Source organism: Syngnathoides biaculeatus, chromosome 15 (genome assembly GCF_019802595.1).
Source record: "Syngnathoides biaculeatus isolate LvHL_M chromosome 15, ASM1980259v1, whole genome shotgun sequence".
NCBI lineage: Eukaryota > Metazoa > Chordata > Actinopteri > Syngnathiformes > Syngnathidae > Syngnathoides > Syngnathoides biaculeatus.
In genome coordinates, this window is record NC_084654.1 from 18,713,464 (window position 1) to 18,729,449 (window position 15,986).

A 15,986-nucleotide genomic window follows, 5' to 3' on the forward strand; every position below is an offset into this window, starting at 1 on the left:
CCTGCGATTGGCTTGCAACCAGTTCAGGGTGTACCCTGTCTCCTGCCCGTTGACAGCTGGGATTGGCTCCGGCACTCCCCGCGACTCTCGTGAGGGTAAGTGGCAAAGAAAATGTATGGATGGATAAACTGGTCTTATAAAAAGTCTAATTACTGTAGAAGTCTCAGCTACAGATGTGAGCTTGAGACATCCATCTTTAAAGGGGGCATGGCCTAGTGAGTGATTGTAAGGAACGTGGTCATGAACATGAATTTTTGTATTCATGTTTGACTGTTTGTGTGCTTCATTAATTACAAGAATGTCCGTTAACAACTGTGGCTCTCTTTTTTTCCACTTAACGCAAACAACGGTGTCTCTAAATGTCGCTTAAATTTTGACCCGTAACCCGAAATGACCAAGAGACGGTTTGTCAGTTGAAGAATTTGTTCATTGGAGCACTCGTAAGTCCAGTCAGCACTGGACTGCATGTTGGTTAAATGGTTCAATAAAATTGCTTAGTCCCAAACGAAAGTCTGCTAGTCCGAGGCAGAGCTGGAACTAAGTTTTTGTACGTCCAGTTTATGATGATTTTGATGTAATACATAGCAGTCTCTGCGTGGCTAAAAGACAGATGTAAACAAAAGGTGAACAAATAAGATGAAAAATTTTTATCGTTTTGTTTATCGAAATACAATAATGGACAAATCATGTAGTTGCAACATAAAAACAAAGGGTGAGCAATTTCCGACCGTGGTAGTATTTCGACACTGCATAGCTAAACAATTATTTTCTTAACTGTGCAATCATGAACATTTGTGTTTTGTTAAGAAGGCATAAGTAAGTATCATACTTTTCGGGAAATGAAACGGCTGTGCTCAATTTATGATTAATTTTATGTTTTAATATGTTTGGCATCGTGTAGCTACACAACTTGTAAAATTGTGTTCCAAAACTTGACAACATATGGTAATGACTGAAAAGATACGAGTTAGATTTTTTTTTATGGTTAGGTTTTATTCTTTTAGAATTAATTCACTTCATATTTTTATCGATCTATACTTGATGATAGAACTTTTCTTTCAACACTGACTAGAAATATTGTGAATGATGTAGATGGCTTTTTTTTGCCGTCGATTATGGCACAATCGCTTTATGGTGATATTCTTATATAACGATGAGTTAACAATTCCCGCCTCTTTTGTACAGTGAAGACACTAAAAAGTCATGTTGTTTCCCAATTTAGACAATATTTTGTATGATATTATACATCAGAATGCAAAACAGCGGTGCTCTTCAACAATCATATTAAAAAGAATAATAACGTGTCATGATGATGTATAGTAGTAGTGGGGGGTAGGTATATTAATATATGGGGGGGTCACCTGCTGTTTGAGACACACCCCCTCCTCTTCATTTCTACAGAGGGGAGGGGGGGGTTGTTCCAATTCTATAGAACCGTTGTGCATAATGTGCAGACAGTGAGCAAGATGGCGGCCCGAAAAAAAAAAAAGGTTGATGACCTCGCCACACTTGCCCTTCCGCACACGCTCATTGTGTGCGCTTCAAAAGGACCATGAGGAAACGACAACAAAAAGCCAACACGCCTGTCAATGCAACTGTCCCATCTATTGTGCTTTTCATGCATTAAGGCTACAGGATTGACACTAAAGTACTGCGCTGCTTGTTATTATTAGTGATCATTTTTGCCCATCCCCCCAAAAAATTATATTGACTCAAACCAGGGCATGTTCATTTGATTAAAAAAAAATACAAATATACTGTATGTTAAATGAAATTTAGTTTTGCATTTTTACAGCAATTTGGCTGAAATTTTATTAGTTTTTTTTTTTTTTTTTAAACGATGGGACGTCGGGCAGCCTCAAACGCTCATGCAGGCCGAATGTGGCCCACGGAACGTAAAACAAAACAAAAAAATTTTTTTTTGCCGTAATTCTGACATTATTTGGTATTATAAAGCAAACAAATGGGAATTTGGTTCATGACAATTATTCCTTTATTGAGATTAGTTTTTTTTTTTTTTTTTACAACAAACCAGAAGAAATTCAAACAAAAAGACAAAAGTACATACAAAAACAATGTATTTAATTGTTTTCAAGTCAAATAAAACTGTTTCCCCAAATTCTGAATTGTGATTTATTTTTTTTATCCATTAGGGGGAAAATATTACATTTCAATTATATTTTTTCTCTATTCTATTTTATTATTGAAATTATTGAATTTTAACTTGCATTTGCAGATATTTCCGTTCCTACTAAAAATTTAATCAAATCTCTCAAAATTTTGAGGTAGATATTTTCCATCATGGCAATAAACATTTTGACCAAAGTCACACCTAAACCGCCATGCACGCTTCTTTTTCTCCCCCGTTTGTGACTTTGTAACCTTGTGTTGTCATTACAGGTCAAGCGGAAACTGGCAGACCTTTAAAGTGGCCCGCTGTCACCACATGGCACACCCAACCACCACTCCGTGCGACCCCTCTGTCCACTTGGCCCGTGTTGGTAAACCAGTTCTGATGAAAAAACGCCGTCATGGAAATATGTTTTTCGCTACCGACCTGGATTGCCGCGTCGAAAGCTGCTTAACCTTCACTGCGCCTTTTGTGCGCGACGTCTTGTGGGCGGTCCGGACGTACGTGACTTCCCGCCGTCAGGTGAGCGAAGACTGTGGCTTCTCTCTTGGCATTCACCGCGTGCCTTAATTGTATTGAAATTAAATCAAGGTCCACTGTGAACACAAAGAGCCCAAACCAAACACCGGGACATCGTTGAGGTGACCCGGCGCGGACTCATCGGGACGACGAACATAAGCAGTTGCGGCGCAAACCAAAAAAAGATGCAACAAAAGATTCGGGCATCAACGCGAGATATAGCGAGCTACCTTTTAGTGGCTGCAGACAACTGGGGCTGCACGGTCCCATTCCTGCACACGACGCCATCAGCCCTCCTCCCACCCCCCTCTCAGTCGCCGCCGCTTAACGGCTTTAAGCGTCGCATCGTTACGGTCGGTAAAGCCGCGTCGTTATCTCCCTCATCCTCCTCCCTTACGTCCTCCCACTCTCCCGTCACCTCTCTGCCGCTAAGAGGCTCGAAATAAATAAATATCAAATCAAGCGTTTCAAACAGAAACGTTAGTCCAGGAAACTTTACAACTTTTTTTTTTTTTTTTTTTTTTTTAAACAAATGAAGCGGTTTACCTATAAAATAACAAATGCACTTGTCATATCCCAGATGCGAACAGGAGAGGAGGCTGCGGTATTTCCTCTTGTTTTGGCGCATCCTCTGTTCTGATTTCTGCATCCCGAGGTCCTTACGCATGCTTGCGGGATAAAGGGGAGGGGGGGATGCTGGGGATGGCGGACAACAAGGGATGGGAGGCATGCAGTCAGGAAAAAAAACAGGTAGTAGGGAGGTTTTAAAAAAATATATAAATACACCGTTCTGGAGGGAAAATCCATTCAGGGAAGGAAAAAAAACCCAAAATGAGACATATATAAGCCAAGAAGGTATATATGTATGAGCATCCAAGGGAAGAGGAGATAGAGGGATGGAGGAGGAGGAGGAGGAGGAGGAGGGAGAGGCGACTGGCTTGCGCACAGACACACTGCGCCGAGGCAAAGGCACGAGCGGCAATTTATGCTTTCTGGTCGACACCACCCCCCACCTCATCAACACACACACAAACACTCGCACTCACGCATAGACAGGAGTGTCCCGCCCCTATCTGCCCCTGTCCCGTACTGGATGCGTGGCCTATCTGATCAGTGCAGAGGGATTAACCAACGAGGCCAGCTGGCAGGGATTACACAGGAAAAACGGGGGCTGGGGGTGGGGGGTGGGTGGGGGGGTGGATGTGACTATGTGAGGGTTTTGGCTAAAAGGAGGAGGTCGTGGGGGGGGGGCGGTCTTGTCCCTTTAAATGCACATATATGTGGCGAAATATACACAGCGTTCGTACATGCAATGGTTACAGAACGTTGTTGATGGAAGTTCACGTATATGTCATACATGTCGCACGTCGTTGTTGAATAAATGCTGCAGAAGAGCGGATAAGGTCCAGGGTACAAGAACAGAATTTTGTTACATGCATAAGACTAAATGAGGACATAGCAGGTTTACTGGATGAGAACTCACCAAGTTCACCATTTAAGAGTGTATTTGGACTATTGTAGGAGAATGTGTGAGGTTCACTGGAATAATGAGAAAATGCATTGTGTGCTCTATGGGTTCGCTGTATGAGAACATAATAGATTCACTCACTGCCAGATTATTAGATTCACAATATAAGAGTGCAATATATTCACTGTATAACCGCATATACAAACAAGATGGGTTCACTTAATGAGAACAAACTCAGTTGCTTGTATGAGGACAAATAATGATTTAATGCGTGTTCAAAGTCCCGGTTCACGGTATGAGAATGTACAGTATTAGGGTCACCTCATGAGAACTTAGTATTGGGTTTACTTTATGAAATTTCATTTCAAAGTAACAAATATGGTAATCATAAGATCTAGGTACCTATATTTGTAGTATCTCTTTCTCTCTCTCTCATATATGTATATATGAAATAACCTACTAAATTCACTGTATGCAGGCATATTAAGTACGCAGTATGAGAGTATACTAGGTTGACCGCATGAAAACAAAATATTCAGTTCACTGGATGAGAATCTATTAGATTGCGTGAGTATGCATGAGGTTTTCTGCACAGGCACATATTCGGTTCATTGTATCGGAACGCATGAGGTTCGTGAATGAGTGTGCTATATTCGCCGGATGAGAACATGTTTGGTTAACTGTATGATAATTTACTAGCTATGGGTTAGATAATGTACTAGGTTCACTGTCTGAGAGGATGAGATTGATTCACTGGATGACAACATGCGAGAGTCGCTGCATGACGAGGTATTAGTTCCACCGTATAAGGATGTACTTTACAAGGCCCCCCGTATGGGAGTATGGGATGGCACTGGCTGGGGTGATGGAGGGCGGGGGGTGATGGTCTAGGTCCCCTAATACCCATATTGCATGTATTGTATCTGTATAAAAAGAGTATACGCATCACATTTTTGCATGTTCACAGGACAACGCTTAAGAATTGACATTTTGCAGCAATCATATGTAGTCATTGTAAAGCTTGTATAACAGTGTAAATTGACTGTACGTGCAAAATAACTCAAGATTTACACAAAAATGAGAACACACCTAAGTGGAAATGTCCAATTTGGGTTTAATTAGCCATACTTGATTATGTTCATGTAAAAGTGTCATATGCTATATGTAAGGGCAATGGCCAACCCTCTTGCGCGACACCGTTGAGAAATGTATGTAAATGTTGCAGGAGGCAGCATGCAAAAGGGTGGGGGGGGGGGTGCCAAGGGAGAGGAACCCCCACGGGGGATGAGTTGGGGTAGGAAAGGTGGTGGTGGTGGTGGGGGTACGGTGGGCGGTTTGGCTGACAATGCAAGGTTTTGCCCCCTGCCCCCTTCTGCGCTCCATCATCCGTCAGCTGATCGCGGGAAACGGGACAGCCTCAGGAACAAAAAGCACCCCCACCTCAACCATCATCCTTCTCCTCCGCTAAGAACGTTGAATCGAACGCACCTCTATCTCACGCTTCACTTCCCAAACCTTTACAACCATTATGCATCCATCTGTTATATGGACACAGGATGCTGCATTTCTGCTTTATCCTGTTCACTTTTTTTTATCAAGTGCTCTATGAGCCATAATAATAATGTATTTTTTATATATTTATATTTTTTTCACATTATATGTATCATTAATCTGCAATTGGCTGGCAACCAGTTCAGGGTGTACCCTCCCTCCTGCCCGTTGACAGCTGTGATAGGCTCCAGCACTCCCGCGACCTCTGTGAGGATAAGCAGCAAAGAAAATTGACGGATGTATCATTAATTTGCATTTTACTGCTGCCGCACAGATTGCATTCAAACGCACACATACCCTTTCATCTCCATTTTAATCGAGGGATAAAATATCTATTTTGGGTGTTGTGCTGCAAAATATCTCAACATTGCGGAACCTTTATTTTTTAAAAGCGCAAATAAAATCTCGGTGCAATTTTTCACTCCAGCCCCGAGGAGTGTTACTATGTCGCCAAGCATTGTTGCAGACCGTCGACTGCAGTTTGAGCTACAGTGCATGGGACAGCCGTGCGCATACACACGCACACATGTGCAGGGCCAGGCGTACCAACGCTGCTGTAAAATCAAAGCGACATTTTTAGGCCCTCGAAGAGGGCACAAAATTGTGTTTTTCTATAGCAGATAGAAAGAATAAGACACGGCGGATGTGTAACCAATAAAATGAGCTTAGATCTTCCGACGTCCGGTGCTCAATGCACAATGTAAAAATAACAGAAAAAGGCGCCTACTCAAGCTTGCATTTAGGGAGTTAGGCATTATTTTTTAACTCGGTAAAGACCGCAAATTTATTCCTTTGCAATTTATGGCCGATACTTTCTTCTTTTACCTTTATAAGTTACTCTTTTAAAATACATATTTTAAGAATCAAAAATACTAGTGCGTTACAATACTTGTTTTACTCAATTGGCCTTCACTATGATTAAATCTGAAATTTTTACATGTACATATATATTGTATTCAACTGGAACTTGTACATTACAATCATATAATGCTAATGGGTAGGGACAAATCACAGGATACTACTGCTTTATAGTGAAGGATGGTGTCCGGTTTTTATTCACCAAATATGGTTCAATTTCCCATGCATATATATTGCTAGATTCATAGCAAAGCAAGGATGTGTTCACTTAGAACATTCTATATTTACTGTATCGTAGCATATGAGGTTAAGTCTATCAGAATGTACTATTGTTACTGTAGGAAGATGGATGCTGTTCGCCATGAAAACATTCCTATGAGGAAATATGAGAACATGAGGCACAAATGTCTGGAAAAAAATAATGTTACCTGCATGAGAATTTATGGGTTCATTGTATGAAAATCAATGAGGTTAATACCAGTCACTCACATTTGAAAAATGTACGGGTGTGGTGAGTCATGCCCGCAGATAAAGTTGCGGGTGTGATTAGGGACGGAATCTCAAGACCTTACTGAATTAAAATAACATAACTGTCAATTAAAAATAAAATCCACTAATACGTAACTAAAGTAGAGAACAAAAAAATTCAAACTCAGAAATGATCATTTCCAATTTCAACTGATATCAGTGGAACATGATATAAAACGGTATTTAAAAGTTTTTCATCAATAAAAATTCTTGATCTGACAAACTTTATCTGAAAAAAAGTTAACTGCACAGGCCTGTCAAGGAATAAACACGAACGGTCTGTACCCGCCATGTTTTGAAAATGCTGAAAGTTTAGTTCAACATAATCGGCGTTGGTGGCAACAATATAGTGATACATTGTAACAAATCGGTAATCGTGATGTATTGTTATAATCTAGCGTAATTTATGGCAGTATCTATTGTCAATCCATTGAGGAAAGCTAGGAGTAGATGATTTATATCTTCCTAAAGCCTGCAGAGGGGAAAAGTTTTAAGCTTCAAGATAATGCGTACCACGGGGAAAATGACTGTTAGAACTTTGATCAAGTCAAAGTAAATCAGAGTCTCATACTTATTATAGTTAGCGGGGAGGAGGGGTGCACACGTGCATTGCTGCGACTGCCGTAAATAGCCTTGCTTGAACGCGCCTTTATGTGCGTGCGCGCCACGTATTGGCCACACCTGAATCAAGCGACAAGGTGGATGATAGTCGAACGTCACACGATCAACCAAAATTGCCTCATGATCGACGCATTGAGCACGCCTTGGTGTAACTGAATTTCCTTTGGCGAGCTTCATGATGCTGATGACTTTCAAAGTAAATGCACTCCCAGTACGTGAAGAAGCTCTGAACATGCCCGTTTGGCATTACTTCCGGACATGCTCAGAACGGTTAACTTGCATTTCCTGTTTCCGGGTGAAGACTGACTGTTTAGGAGCAGGCTTGTTAAGTTAGCAACGTTTATGAAATAAACACGTAAATTAATGTCATGAATACACAAAACAACCAACATTTTTCAATATCTATTTTTTCTACTTGTAACAAATTTTAGGTGTATGATTTTTTTTTTTTCTTGCTCGACTGTGCAGATTTGCGAGCGCGAAGGCGCACGAGCGCTGTCGCGCTCGTCAAGTGTGAGTGACTGTAATACTATAACATTATTTTTATGAGAACAGAAAAGGTTCATTGTATGATAATCTACTCAGTTCACAGTATGAGAACATGAGGTTCACCGCACGACCACGCAATAGAAAATTTGATCTGAACAGTATGTTAAAATGAAGTTCAATTTATGCATTAGCTTCACTGTCTGAGAACATACTCCGGTCACTATGAGAACACGAAGTTCAGTGCATGCACAAGGACGACTTTATGAGAATGAGTTTCACTGCATTTTCGATACACATACATATTTTGCTGTATGATAAGACATCATGTTCACTGCATGAGAACATGAAGTGCAGTGCACGACACATACACTGAGAGAACATGTTATTTTTTTACAGTTTCATCAAATTAGTTTCATTTCCAGAACTCATTAGGCTCAGCGTATAAATCGGGGAGATTGACTGCATGAGAACACATGAGGATGATTGCAAGAGAAAATTTGTTTCACTTTATGAGAACAAATGAGATTGAGCATTCACAAGGTTTTCCCTGCAGGAAGAAGGCGGTGGCTGGGAGTGGAGTCGGGTCGAGACAAATAGAGCGCAGGGTTCTTCCCTACTTGGGTAATCCGATGGAGAGATTAGCAAACAGGCAACATTTGGGCGGGATTATGGAATCATTAGAGAAGACTGGTGCTCCAGAGCCTCGCTCATGTGTTAATGTGCCTTTGCACATCCTCAGACTGTACAGATTGTCTCTCGTCGGACACTAAATACTCTCACGGTATTAAAACAGGCCCCACATCCGTATTTGTGGATCATATCACTCATTTAAATCAGAGTCATCGTCATTGGTCAATGTTAAAATGCTGCATACAAGGAATTTGTCTCAGGTAGTTGGAATCACGCTAGTGCTTGAGCAAAATGGATATAATAATAAAATGTAAAGTTAGGCCATATACACAACTATTCAACGAGTAACAACTCAAATAAAAATAATTTAATGTAGCCTTACTTTTTAATGCTGGAGCAGTCAATTAAATTACCAAATATAATTATTTTCTGGGTTTAAATCTAAATTAGTATTTCATTATTTGACCCTGTAAAGGAATGAAAAATTACTCATTTCGATATAGTCACACGAGTGAATTTTTTAAATATATTTTTCAATATACGAGACAAGGATGCGGTGTGTGTGTGTGTGTGTGTGTGTGTGTGTGTGTGTGTGTGTGCAATGTCTATAAGTACAATCCATATTTTCTAAATGTTTCCCCTTCCATCCATGTGCATGATCCAATCTATCAAGAATCACTTCACTGGATTAATGTTAATATATTTTCTATTAAACAGATTTGGTGTATAGACTCAAAACTGCAGGTTTAACACAATATGGAAGCTCTTTAATTAGTAAAACATTCACAATTTTGAGCTATTTGAACCCGCACGGATGCTAAACTAAGGAGCCTGATTGCGGGGTGACGCGGCCTACATGATGATGATGACTGGGTTTAATTGGGATCAGGAAATGTGTGTGTGTGTGTGTGTGTGTGTGTGTGTGTGTGTGTTTGTTTGTGTGCGCCTGCGGAATAATTATACAGTCTGTTACATGGATGTTTTCTGTTTGCTGTGTAAATATTAGTGCAAGTATGTGTCCGTTTAGTGGCACAGTGTTCATTGACATCTGATCAATGCAGCTGACTGTGTGTGTGTGTGTGTGTGTGTGTGTGTGTGTGTGTGTGTGTGTGTGTGTCGCCCACGATGATATGCTCCAGGGACCACAATCTTTACTCCTGTACACTGCAACCCCAATGAAATCGTCACCTTTTGAGGACCTTTCTGCAACTTTCCTTTAAGCATGCAGACATCAAATTTGATGCATTCTCCCCCTCCCCAAAATAAAAATCCCACCGCCTCTGCACACACCATGCCCCACTTCCCACTTCCCCATCCCCCTCCTAGCCTCCCTCTTTTTTTTTTGTCAAATATATTGCTATGTGACCTACTTCCCGTTTTTGCACCGTTCCTCTCATGTTCACATGTTATTGTTTGACACACAACTGATTTGCTTTGGGGTGTACAGTACGGGGGAAGAAAACACGGCAACAACGATATCAAATATACTAAAGAAAAATACAGCGTGGTGTAAAACTCCAATTGACCTTTTTCACAAAAACACAATGACGAACAGGACAGGCAAATCGCCGTTACTTGAAAAGTACTACTGAATGAAATATTTAGCTGATAAAATCTTTTTGGTTATTATGGTTTTAAAAAATGTTCCAATGTATGGAGCGTCTCATTAATAGTGGACAGTACTTTTTCTGTCACATTGAGTGCTTCTTGAAATGATAAATACTCCGCTTTTTAGTTTTTAATTGTTTCTGTAATGAAACTACATGGCTGACATATTCTGTGATGAACAATAACGCTCACAGAATGTCATGCAGGCAAATCAATTTTGCAGCCTAGTTAAGCAGAAAGCACTGCACCCATTTTTTTTTTTTTTTATTTCTACTAATAAGCGTGACTAATTTATAGAGTCACAATGCGTTTTTGGGACTCAGTTAAGTCCGGCACCCTTGCACGTTAATAGACATGAAGTCATGATTGGTGCACTGACTGTTTTTTTTTTTTTTTTAATAGTATAGTGTATTGGGTTCGCTCTATAAGAATGTGAGGTTCCTTTATATGAGAACATACACTGCATGATAAGATGAAGTTCACTATATGAGAGGCTCTGAGGTTTATGATTACATAAGTTGCTGAATTAGAACATGCACAGTAAGAGAAAATACTGAATTTCAGACCAAATGAGAGCATAGGAGATTCACTTATAGGTCTGCTGTACGAAAGCATAGACTGTATGGTATGATTTCCACTGTGAGGTTTACTGCATGAGAAAACTGGTTCTTTGGATGTGAATGTACTCAGTTCAATGTATGAGAGCGAATACATGAGAACCACTGAATGAGAAGAGATGAAGTTAAATGGATGGGAACATAGAAGCTACTCTGTTTAATAACATAAGGTTCACAGTTTTAAGTGTATTAGCATCATAGTTTAAGTTAATTTACTGTATGAGAACATGAGGTTTTCATATGAGATTCTGACACACACAAGAGAATGTATTAGTTTCTCTGTATGATAAATTGCAGTGGACCTGCAGTCGCATAATTGCAGATTTGGTCTTTGTTTTTTTTAATTTGTTGTCCAATCCCCCTCCCCCATTTTTCTCATTTATTCTTCATTTCTTTTTGCTCATTTTTGCTAATTTGTGGTTTATGCAGTTTGCACTTGTTTACGAATTTGGGGGGTTAAAAATAAAATTCAATAGAATTTTAATGGCTGTCAATTATCTAAATAACAGCCTATGACGACTGTTCACTGTATGAGATGATATATCGTTCGCTGCATAAGAACATATTGTTTAAGGTACACTGTAAGTAAATTTCAAGTATTTTGGAAAACATATTTTGGTGGCATGCTATTCCATTGTTGGGCAGCACGGTTGATCATTTGGAAAAGCGTTGGCCTCACAGTTCTGAGGTCCCGGGTTCGATCCCAGACCCGCCTTTGTGGAGTTTGCATGTTCTCCCTGTGCCTGTGTGGGTTGTCTCCAGGCACGCTGATTTGCACCCACATCCCAAAACATGCAACATTAATTGGGCACTCTAAATTGCCCCGAGTGCGGCTGTTTGTCTCTATATGCCCTGTGATTGGCATGGCAACCAGTTCAGGGTGTACCCCGCCTCCTGCCCGTTGACAGCTGGGATAGGCTTCAGCACTCCCCGCGATCCTCGTGAGGATAAGCGGCAAAGAAAATGGATGGCTGGATATTCCAATGTCAGCACTTCTAAGTACAAAACTGTTGACAGGCTAGCTCCTTGGCCTCCGACTATTTATCATGGGTTGGGTTTTTTTTTTTGTTATTATTATTGTTTATTATCAATTTTACATTCTACAGTGTTTTAAAATGTTTGTGACATTATAGGAATGTTTCGGCTTTGAAAGTCCCGCCACATCACGGCAGTCCACTTCCTGTCGTCGTGCTAAGTGCTGCTGGGCTAAGCCACTCTTGGCCTACATACGAGCCTAAAACAGCAGATTAGGGAACTGTCCTTCTAATCCCATGCACCAGGGCATGTGCCACTGTCACCATGGTGCCAGCAGCCAATCGGCTCGCAGCTATTGTTGCCGTAGCTCCACCCCCACCAATCCTGAACATCTCTTTTTTTTTGTGGTCATATTTTTTTTGTATCATTATTATGACTTATTTTATTAGATTTTTTTTGCATATCTCTATCAAAATAAAAGCCCACCCCCACCACCACTTAGCTTCCCCTATGCACTCGCTCACCTAAAGCACCAGGCCTGAGATTAGGGTTAATCTGGACCTTGTGTCATCCCGCATCCATCCATCCATCCAGCAGCAACCCCCACACGGCTCCCTCTTTACCAAAGAGGCTTTGCCTTTTCAAATCCTTTCTGCCTTCCATCCTCCCCTTGCAGTGTCTTTTCTGCCAACTTTTCCCTCCCGCCGTAGCCAATCGGCGAGCAGAGAACCTGTCCCCGAGCTACGGTGCTGAAGACACGCGAGCGACCGGATTCATTGTCCTACCCCCCCCCCCCCCGGTTTCAATGCATTCGCAATTGGGCACCGCTGCAGTGAAAAGTGGGTTGCGCGCAGAGTGGTGGATGGTGGCTTGCCGTACAATGGAGCGGCTTTTAAGTGATTTAGATGGAAGTGTAGAGGAGTCATCCCAAAAATCGCCCATTAACACAGCCGGGTCCTCGCTCAATCCCAGCCCTCAGGGTCAAAATGAAGGGTCCACAATGGTGGCGTCAGCAAACATATTGTTCCCCAGCGTCCTTTTCATCCGTTTGGCTTTGTCTCAGCACATAAATGGCATCTTCCCCCTCAAGCAAAGTCTCTTCAGGAATAATAATGATAAAAAAAAGATGGTGGGGCGAAGATTTAGCAAAAGATGTAGGCCAAAAATAGTTTGCAAATGGAGGGAGGGGATGTAGAGAAAGAAGACCCTCAAGCGTTGGTAAAGATGCTTCAATGAGAAAAAGACTGCAGACCATCATGAAAATGGAAAGAGTCACCATCCATTTTTTTCTCATTGAAAATACACTGGTTGCTTTTTGTTCCATGATCATGCTCAAAACAGTCTTAATGACATTAGTCCATTCAAGTCCCCCAATAAAACACTAACTGCCCCCCCCAAAAAAAAAAAAATTAACATGTTTTTATGAAGATAAATATCACTCCACAAGCAGGGGTTTCAAACTCTTGTGTTTAGTTACGGTTTCCCTGCCCAGGAGGACCATCATGACTCTGAATCCATCTAAATGTTTAATTGCCTCATCATATTATTAAATATAGACAACAATTTTAACGTATAACTGGTTTTGAAATCAGAATTCAAGGATAAAGGTTTGTGAGGTTACTGAAAAAAGACAAAAACACTTGGATTATTTTAACAGTTATGATATATGACAATTCAACAATTTGGAACAGATATGAACTAAAATCACGGAAGACATGATTTGCCACAAAGGGCCACGTCAAATGATGTGGTGCCGTGGATCTGGCCCCCGTGTCTCGAGTTTGACACCTGTGTGTTAGAGTATTGCACATAAAGTGTGTGTATTCGTATGTGGGCGCTTGACCAGCAGGGGGCATTATTTTACATAGGGATTTAAAGATGAGGGTCACAGCTGCTTAGTAAGATGCAGTAATGTAATTTTTTGGAACATTCCATACTTTCAACCCCCCCCCCACCCTCTAGTAATACAGTAATACCTGTTTCTATTGATGTCTGATGCTGTGCATGTTTATTATGTAGTTGCTGTAGTCGTGAATCCTGGTGCCAATCATTGACCTACAGTATCTCAAGCCTGAATATTACTAATAATCAAATACTTGAAATATAGTCCTTGGAAGTTTTTAATAATTTAAAAAACTGAAGTTGTTTAAATGCTGTTCAAATCCCTTAAAATATAATGATGATTTAATACATGTTTCCGACTTAAGTAATTCTTGGGAAAACTTGTTTACAGTGGAAAACATATTAATGTATTATAGTTTTACAGAATTTTTTGTCATTGGGGAGGAATTATTATGACTATTTAAAGGACCTGTTATACCGTTGTACTAAGTTAATCATGTCATACCAATGGACTAATTAACCAGCAATATTATTGTTGTCCAATATCATTTTTATACTGTGTAATATAACAATTTATGATATATTTTTTTTTAGCGATAGGTTACATAAACCCACCCTCATTTGACCTAGACCAAAAACACGCTCAAACATATCATTCACACTCCGAAAAGTATTCCTTAGCGCTTGTTCTCATTCTCTCGCTGTCAAGAAATGGGAGATTATAATATAACATTATTTTGAGGAAATGAAAAGAGTCATGTTGCTTCAGATTGTTCATTTGTCCCTCCAGTTGAAGTTGACCGTAAAACTGGCACGTGAAACAAAAGAGAATTAAAGATTGCATATTTAAACACCAAAACGTGTACCCAAACCATACAATTAGGAAGGTCTGTGAGTTTTATAACTTACATTGGATGCAAGACCCCATAGACAGGCTAATTGAAATTATTGTCAATATTAGCGTAATTATAAACTCTGAATTCTAACATGCGTGTTGACGTACTTTGAATAAACAATATCATAAAAATCAGTTTTGTAGCAAGGGTGCGAACGATGATGCACGATATAACCAAGGTTCACTTTCATCATTAAAATCCGTAAATCCTCCCGCCCAACATTGAATGAACGTTTAGGAAAACAGTCCAACTTTGGTCAAATGAAGGATGGGCCCGAGTATGACGACAATTTTGTCGCATCACTTTATGAATATAAATCTGCCATGGAGCGTCACGCTGCTTTTTTAACCGACTGTGGCAGAGCAATCAAACCCTTTTGTTTTTCAAACCATCCCACCTGCTCATCGCCACGTCGGAGAGCCCTTTTGAAGCGGCGCGAGGCGGCGTGATTTATTATTCTAATTAGTGCAAAGTGAGACTCGAGCAACGGTGCAATTGCACACCAAAGAACACCCCAAAAACGTTCATCAGACTTGTGAATAACACTGTTGCTTCCAAACAAACATGGCACTGCTTTCCCGCTTCCCGGCCGACAACATGGCGGCCGGCGTGCCGCATTCGCGATGCGCCGTATTGCGTGTGTTTTTTTTTTTTTTTTTTTCCCCATTTCCAGGTCACTTGATAATCTCTTTGATACTTAAAGCACATCTGCACGTCGCTCTGCTCTCGTTGGCTCACAATGAAACAGCTGCAAGCTGGCGTAGGTATTAAATCCTGCGGCGCAACACACTCGGTCACACGTGCACAGACCCACGCTTGCACGTACACACGCAAGTGCCCATTAGAAGGCATGAGCATAATGGCGCACACATGCTCATATACATATTGTATTTAAACACACACATGCGATATAAACGCGGGATCAGTGAGGCGCGATATCCGTGCGACTGTACCACACACGCATGCATGGACGCAGAGACATACACACACTCATAATTAACCTTTTACAGCGCAAGGAACCATAGTTGGTCACATTCTAATGGAGCTGAAAATGGAATTTAAAAAAATTGAGAAAAAAAACATATATATATATATATATGCCATTTAAAACATCATAATTCAAAATAATAAGATAATATAGGATGGTAATTTTAATTTAAACTGTAAATCATTTCACGTTAGTTCAATTTAAACAAGTGATATATTTCAAAAATACACATTTTCTATTTTAGAAACACTTGTGCAGATACATA

General features: G+C 40.5%; 1 protein-coding gene across 3 annotated transcripts in view; it reads left to right on the top strand.

Annotated features, from left to right (window-relative positions):
• msrab (methionine sulfoxide reductase Ab) overlaps positions 1 to 15,986 on the top strand; it is a 66,159-nt gene that overhangs the window by 2,917 nt on the left and 47,256 nt on the right. For all 3 annotated transcript variants that reach the window (XM_061843543.1, XM_061843546.1, XM_061843545.1), the window contains exon 2: positions 2,401 to 2,653. The gene's annotated coding sequence lies outside the window, so the exon portion shown is untranslated. The remainder of the gene's footprint in view (positions 1 to 2,400; positions 2,654 to 15,986) is intronic.